Source organism: Chamaea fasciata, unplaced genomic scaffold, assembly GCF_029207755.1.
Source record: "Chamaea fasciata isolate MVZ Bird 193981 ecotype frontalis unplaced genomic scaffold, bChaFas1.0.hap1 SCAF_12, whole genome shotgun sequence".
Classification (NCBI taxonomy): Eukaryota; Metazoa; Chordata; class Aves; order Passeriformes; family Sylviidae; genus Chamaea; species Chamaea fasciata.
The window spans coordinates 5,890,136-5,897,646 of NW_027094097.1; the positions used below are offsets into that span (position 1 = coordinate 5,890,136).

The 7,511-nt window shown below is 40.0% G+C and overlaps 1 long non-coding RNA gene across 1 annotated transcript; it reads right to left on the reverse strand.

Moving 5' to 3' along the window:
- Window positions 1-2,395: 2,395 nt before the first annotated feature.
- Window positions 2,396-6,766, reverse strand: LOC136295909 (uncharacterized). Its single transcript, XR_010722838.1, has 3 exons — window positions 6,740-6,766; window positions 2,658-2,787; window positions 2,396-2,548 (listed from the first exon to the last, which is right to left on the reverse strand). It is a non-coding gene; the product is annotated as an uncharacterized lncRNA (long non-coding RNA).
- Window positions 6,767-7,511: the final 745 nt, after the last annotated feature.

Here is a 7,511-nt window from a genome sequence, read left to right on the forward strand (position 1 = left end):
TGCTCCCAAACTTTTACAGTAAAAAGGTGACATGAATGAATAATTTCCAGCAGAAAAAGAGCTGATCAACACAGTCTCTCCTTCTGCTCATGCAGTCTCATGAACAGCTTGTGATTTTGTCCAAATGTGCGTATCATTAAAAACTAAATACTCCACATGGCTGAAGATAGGGATATGTTGAAGTGTTTGACTGAATCAGAGACCTTTGGGGTACTATCTTCTCAATCAATCTGCATTTGTCCACAGAGACTGAAACCAGAGCACTCACATGAATAAACACTGTGAGCTGTGAGTCCCTGTATGATGAGCCCCATCTGAGAAAACCTACATGACAAATGGGTTCTGAGAGCTGAGCCCAACCAGAAGAAATTCTGCATTTGTGGAGCATGAAGTCACAATCTCTGTCCTGCTCTGGGGCTCCACATGTGGACCACCAAATACTCAGGCTGGAGAGAGGCTGTGGATCTGTGCTGATCCACCACTGCATGATGTGCAAGGGTTGGAAAAGCGAGAGCAGATCTGGAAATCCATTAATCCAGGGCTCATGATTAGAACATGACTTACACTGCCTTCTTCAGCTCATCACCTATATTTTAGAGCAATGACTTCTACCCTAGAGTTCCAGCCAAGTTTACTGCAAATTGTGCAAGCACCAAAACCATGCTAATGTGCAGTTCTAACATGCAAGCTGGTTGTGCAAGCGCAACAATTTGCTCTGCACCACATCCTTGAATGTCCTTGCAATACCTGGGTGAGACAGACCTCACTGCTGGGAGGAGTGGTCTTTTCTGTAATGACAACCTAAACCAAATACTAAGAAAGATAAAGAACACAGCAGTGTTACATCCAAAAATCAGTGCTAGAGGCATGCAGATAAAAATAGTACTTCAAAAGGCTTGAAATTAGTAGCATCAAAATGAGTGATATTATAAACTGGGTTGAAAAACAGCAATTTTCAGGAGGATTAGTTTACATGAAGCACATGCGTAACTGGCTTTGAAATTCACCTGAGGTCAAGTCTCCCTGGAAAGGAAATGGTGTAGTTAGTGGTTACTCCTTGTCTGTTTCACCAGTTGAGGAAGGGTAGCTACCCACACTGGAGCAGGAGAGCACATTTTATTTTATTTTTTTTCCCAATAATACAGGAGTCATGTTCTGACCAAGAAAGTAGTTGAGAAGAACAGAGTTCCTACACAAAAACCAGGGCTCACCCAACTGCAGCTCTTGCAATTCACAATTAAAGGTGCCACATGGTCAAAGTTATTGTCACTGGCACTGGGGAAAACCTCAGAATTAACAGAAGTTAATTTCTCCCTCTGGTACCCATCCGAGGAGAGAGTAAGCAATACCACAGACAGTTTGAGGGGGCAAAGAGAGTGTCAGGGCCAGTGTCTCTGTCTCAGCACGACAGCCCTTACTGGCCATGGCTCTATGAGCCACTGCTGAGCACATAATGATTTTGCACTGAAAGACTAAACCAGCCATTGCTCTGGACTGAACAACCACAACTCTTAACTCATTCCTTCATTAAGTGCTTTGCCATTCCTTGAGAATGAGAGGGTCTATAGAAAAATCACATTGTCCTGTATTCCACTGATAAACAATATCTTATATATATATTTAACTGTTCTATAGTAGTCATCTGCTCTTTCCAAGCTGTGACAGGACTTTGAATTATTTGCTCTATCAGCAAGTGCTGCAGTAAATTCCCCAGTTATGCCCTGCATGGCAGGCTTGCGGGAACACCCGTGACAATGAAGCCAGCAGAGAACTCACACATGACAGAATCCACTCAGCAGACTGGTTTTTGGGGACAGTTGGGCCTCAACAAACAATCCTTTCTTCTCGGTCTATAGAGGAGCTGCACTGGGGCCTACTTTGGCCATTAGTCTAAGGAAAGCCTTTGTTGAACATATAGCTGCTTCTCACTTTGAAAGAATAAATCACATTCTTATTCTGGGTATGTCTCTCCACTGCATTCACTGATGTGAATGTTGTTCCATGGCTGAAAAACTGGGTAAACAGCGTGCCCTGTGCAGCTCTGAGCTGCAGTGGCTACGTTACTGCCTGAACAACCTCATTTACAGCCAGCCTGGGTGTGCCTGTAAGAGCAGCAGCCCCGGCAGAGATCTGTTCTTCAGACAGCATACCCCCTCTTTTCAGGAATATTTCATTCTTCAGACTGGATTACTGGGATTTCAACTGCTTTGGAACCCACTTTGCCTGAGAAGAAGGGAAAATCCTATCTTTTCTATGTGCCTAGAGAAGCAAAACACAAACTAGGCAAGTTTCAGGAGTGGTTCTGAATCTATAGGGCTTTTTTAGGGTTATGCAGATATATGTTAATTTGTCAGGCACACATCCCAGAAGTACACGTATAGTGCATGTTCCCCTTCTTATCCTTAAAATCCAGAGTAAGTAATCTTCCTAACTGCTTCAATGTACAGCAACTCAATATTCATTCACCTTCACAATCATACACCGCTCTCCACTCTTCACTGTGCTTCATCTTGTACTATTAACTTACATTTGTGTCCATCTTCATAGCCTGGAAAGAAACGGGAAGCTGCAGGTTTCAGCAGACCATAGGGACCTCTGCTGACAGCTTCTATAGAGGCGGTCATTGTTGGGGGAATAGAAGTGGTCTTGCATCATACCTGAGCCTCAGTTCTTGGAGATTAAGTTTTCTGTTTGATAGAGTGAGTCTGATGATCCATCATCACTCTGGTGGATGGCTTCGTTTTCCAGGCAGGATGTTACAGCCTCATCTGAGCTTTTGATGGACTCCTAATATTAAAAAAAAAAAAAAAATTAAAAAAAAAAAAAATACAGCACTTGTTAGTCCATGTAGACAGAATTCTGCACTTTTACACTTGAGCAGGAGTTTGTCTCTGGCAAAAGAATTCCTGTGTCCCTTCTACCCCCCATTTCAGTTTGCACTTTTCCATGAAGGGTTGTGTTACAGAAGAGGACAATGGGTGAAGCAAAGAGGAGCTCCTGGTTAAACAGGAAGGCTCTCAAGAAGCACCAGTCCCTGAAGGCCTCTCACTATTTTAGCTCAGAACTGTGGCATGCAAATCTCTGGGTTATGATACCAAATAAATAAATAAACAAACTCTTCTGCACAGATGTAAATTTAAATTAATTACAAAAAAAAAAAAAAAAAAAAAAAAAAAAAAAAAAAAAAACCCAACCAAACCCAAAAACCGAGTAACTCCTCTGATGATACAACCCCTACTGCTATACATGTTTTCAAACAGGATAAATAATAGACACAGAAATATATATAGTAAAGTTGTGTTTACTCCTTCTTTTCACATACAATTTACTTGTGCTGTTAGGGAATCACCACAGGAAAATTTCCAATAACCAAAGTTAAAACCGTCTCTAAATTAAAATTTCTATTTTGAAGTTTTTCTGCCTTCTTTTATTATTGATTGCAATAGGGTTGCCTTGCAAACAGATTATGTAAAATTGTTTGCAAAGAAAATAGTTCACTGTAAATGCTAATGTTAAGTGTCTATGTTTTTAAAACCTTAAAAACACTAACCCTTTAAATTATTGTTTAAATTGTTTCTTCCTCTTGCTGCCATTAGTGAAATATTTTGTATATGCTATTGCTCCCAATTTGTGTAAGGAATTCCAAATAAATACAGTGGCCATTGATTTCTCTTCGTTCATCTCCTTTGTTCTTGCATCTCAAAAGAGTTCAACTAACCTGGCAGCATTTATCCTGCCTATTCCCTTCAGAATTATCTCTGACTCAATGAGATGACCTCCTAATTTTCTCTGTTCTATAGACCTGCTTTCTTGAACTTTAACAAATAACTAAGGTCTCTCTGCCCTTGTACTATACTAGCAGTGGTTTTGAACCTTTTCTGATTGTAAAATAACTTTTTTAAAAGATAATTAAAACCAGAGACTGGTCTTTTGAGCATTGCCATGATACTGTCATGCCTTGCCAGTATCAGACTGCATCGAGCTTCTGTATTTGCATTTCACACCTTGCTCTGATTCTTTTTGCTGGTTTTTTGGGGTTTTTTCCCTTTTTTTTTCTTTTTTTTTTTTCTTTTTTTTTTCTTTTCTTTTTTTTCTACTGGGAACTCTTCAGTCTTACCACTCTCCTTTGGTCTGGGGTTTACATTCTTTAGCTGATTGCAAACTCTTGGTCTATCCTCGACCATGTTTAATAGTGTTTAAATACCTTGACTCAAATAGAGTGAGAATGTGGCCTCTCACCACTGCTCCTCCACATCAGCCTCACCCTGGTCTCAATTTGGTGCCCTTCTCTCTATTGAAAACTTGAAAACAGCTCATAGTACACGGGAGTAATGGAAACTGCTGTGTACAGAGCTATTCTCTTGTAACCACAGACTATCCAGACCACGTGTCATGACTTAAAATCTGCCAAGAACTCACCATCCAGGACTATACTTCAAGTCTTCAGGCATTTCCAACCAGGTACTACTTCCAATAACATGGTCAGCATGTTCATGTCTTCTCCTGAGTATTTCAGTTTCTCACAGGAATTTGGGTTGAGTTTTAAAGTCCTAATCTTTGTCATTATTCAGAGTCTATATTAACTCCTTTTTCTGATTTGGTGTCTGTTCTTTGTATTATCCTTATCTTTATTGAGAAAACTGACTCAAAGAATTTAACATCTGAAAAATATATTTCTCTCGACCAAAGGTAGGTTACCTTTGCAACATCTCAAACTCAGCTCCATTCTCCAGTGACCTCATTTCTTGTGTATTCAGGAAATCTCTTATTTATCTTAGCCTTTGCACAGACTTCTTTTATTTTCTTCCTTTACTTACACTTTCCCCTTTGTTCTGTAATCTTCCAATCTTCCCCACCTGCTTTATCTTACAGATGATTGATATATGCATTTCCACAGTCTCAACTGCTATTTTATTTATCCCAAATAAATATCCACACTGGATGGCAGGTAGAATTTTCTAGCTACAAAACTTCAGCTTTGAAAATCTCCTATTTTATTTTCCATCCATACCCTCCCATGATCCCCTCATGCTTTTCAGAGATTTTCTTTCTTCCTGCACTTTTTGATTTCACTGTAAACCTACCTTGGTTATAACACCTCATATCAAAATACTCTCCCATTCTTACTTCTGTAGTCATGCTATATTTATTATGCACACCTATGAAAAGGCTTGTTCCCTTTTTAGTCCAACCTTTTAAATTGTGCAAAGAAGCAATATTATAACATTCAATCTGTGATTTGAGTTACACACCCGGACTGATTTAAAGCTAGATGGAGGGGTAATTCAGGTATGTTGTGTGTTTAAAGGTCTCTGTGTGAAATAAAAAGAAATCTATAATGTTACCCTCAGGATTTCAGGCAATTATATTCCAAGTCTGAAAGAGAGAGAATAAAGAAACTGAAAAAGGATACACACCACTGCCCAATCAATTGAAAAGTACGGTAAATGGAAAACAGAAGCCTCCCTGGATTTGCCTTATGGGCTGACAGCAGTGGCTTTGTATAAAAAGACAGAGCACTTATGATCCACTTTCTACTTGAGACATTATAAATTAGTTTTTTTGAAGGCATAATCCACCATAACAGATTCTAAGGTGGTGTGGAAAAATCCCACCACTCCTTGATATGAACACTAAATGATTCTCTGTCTGTCATGGATCCCATGTCTCGTTGCTCAGGCAAAGCCTTTCTCTGGAAAACTCAAAAGTTATTGAAATGCACCAACCTTTATTGCAAAACTAAACCACACTGAGGATGGCTGCAACTTTTATTAAGACTCAGGAGACTTTGGTAAGGCCTCACAGTAGACAAGTTACAAAAGGCTTCGGTCTTTGTGCTACTAAGTGCAGGAAAGAAACCTCCTACAGACTTTGAATGAAGATGAGAGGACGTCCCATACACCCTGAATTCCAGCAGGGACCCTGCCTTCCCAGCTCTTCCCAACACACAGCGCCTCACCACAGGCAGCCAGCTCCATCTCCTTCCACGGACACAAAGTCCACCTCATTACCTCTGAACCCCAAATAGATCTTGGAGACCTATTTAGTGAAAACTCATATGTAAAATAAAAACTGTCTGGGGCAGGATTCTTCAGGTTTCTATTGGATAGCTGGAAAACCACAGAAATCCCAAAACAATAGAAGTGGAAGCCTGTAGTGTCAGACTGTAGTGATAGACAGAGATCTCTCAGAGGGATCAGTGGTTTCAGAGCTGGGTGGTGATGCAGGGAGCACTCTCCGACACCTTTTAAAATATCTGTAACACTCTTCATTTCTCCTGTACTTCTAATTTTCTCTCAGCTCCAGGAGTATTATAGTGGCATCTCTCCTAATATATTAGGCTTTATAACAATGTTAAAGAATTGTCAGCAAAAGGAAATGGAATTGCACACTAGAAGAGAAAAAAAGGGAAGTCAAGCCTGCCAGTCAGGGCCTGCCAGACAGGCTTCCTATCTCCTTCAAAAACTTCCTTTGGAAACACGTTGGAGAATAAAGAAGTCTGTGCAGGCAACCTGGGCCACCCCACACTCATTAGCACTGCTCTCCAGTGAGCAGCACAGTTAAGCTCATCATGACTTCTCTAAAATACTAATCATGATTATTTTCAGTAGGAGTCCTTGCATGAGGAAGACCATAGGAGACTTTGCAAGCTCAGTTCTAAAAGACAGCAAGTGAAATACTCTCCTCTACAACACTTCTCTCAGACAAGCTGAACTTATTTTACAAACCCACAACTCACCTTTCTAGTACACGGACACTTCAGGCTGTAAAGTAAATAGGCAAATATTAAATGAGGTGACTCAAATATTTACGCAAGCAAAACCACTCTTATTTTTTCAGAAAACAAATAAAGTGAAAGTTGGCAGAGTTTTACGAGCCATCACACTTCCCTTTGTTTTCCTACTTCTTTTTCATAGCCCAAACTTAAAAGGCAAGGTAACCTTGGTGACTGCTGAGGTGGCACACAACTGCTCAGGACTGTCCCACCATCCTCAGGACTTCCTTAGGTCAGGACATGCAGACCAGCTCCTCTGCAGGGTCTGGGGGCGACAGGAAACAATCTATTAAAACTGCATGATGGGCAGGTGATTGGGGTAAAGAAAAGATCAAACAGAACCTCAGCCTTGCCTCTCATTCTTGCAGAATATGAAAAGAAAAAAAAAAAAACCACCACTTTGTTTCCTTCCTAAGTTCAATAAATATAAAAATGTAATGAGGCAGCTTTTGTTTATATTACAGGCATTGAAAAGTGCTCCCTCAACATCTCAGTCACATCACTGTTTAGCTAGTAGGGCTCTCAGAAGGTGGAAAGAGACAATGGAAAGATAAAATCTAATGGACAGGATGAACACCTTCCTTGAAAATAATGCAAAATTATACAGGGACTATAAAAAACCTACTTAGTTTTAATGACAGATTTATTTCAGAACAAATCAGGCTTTATTGAAATGCTTAGCTTAGCTATTTTAGCTCTTTTTGTGTACAATTTAAGGGATATAACTTGATAGGGA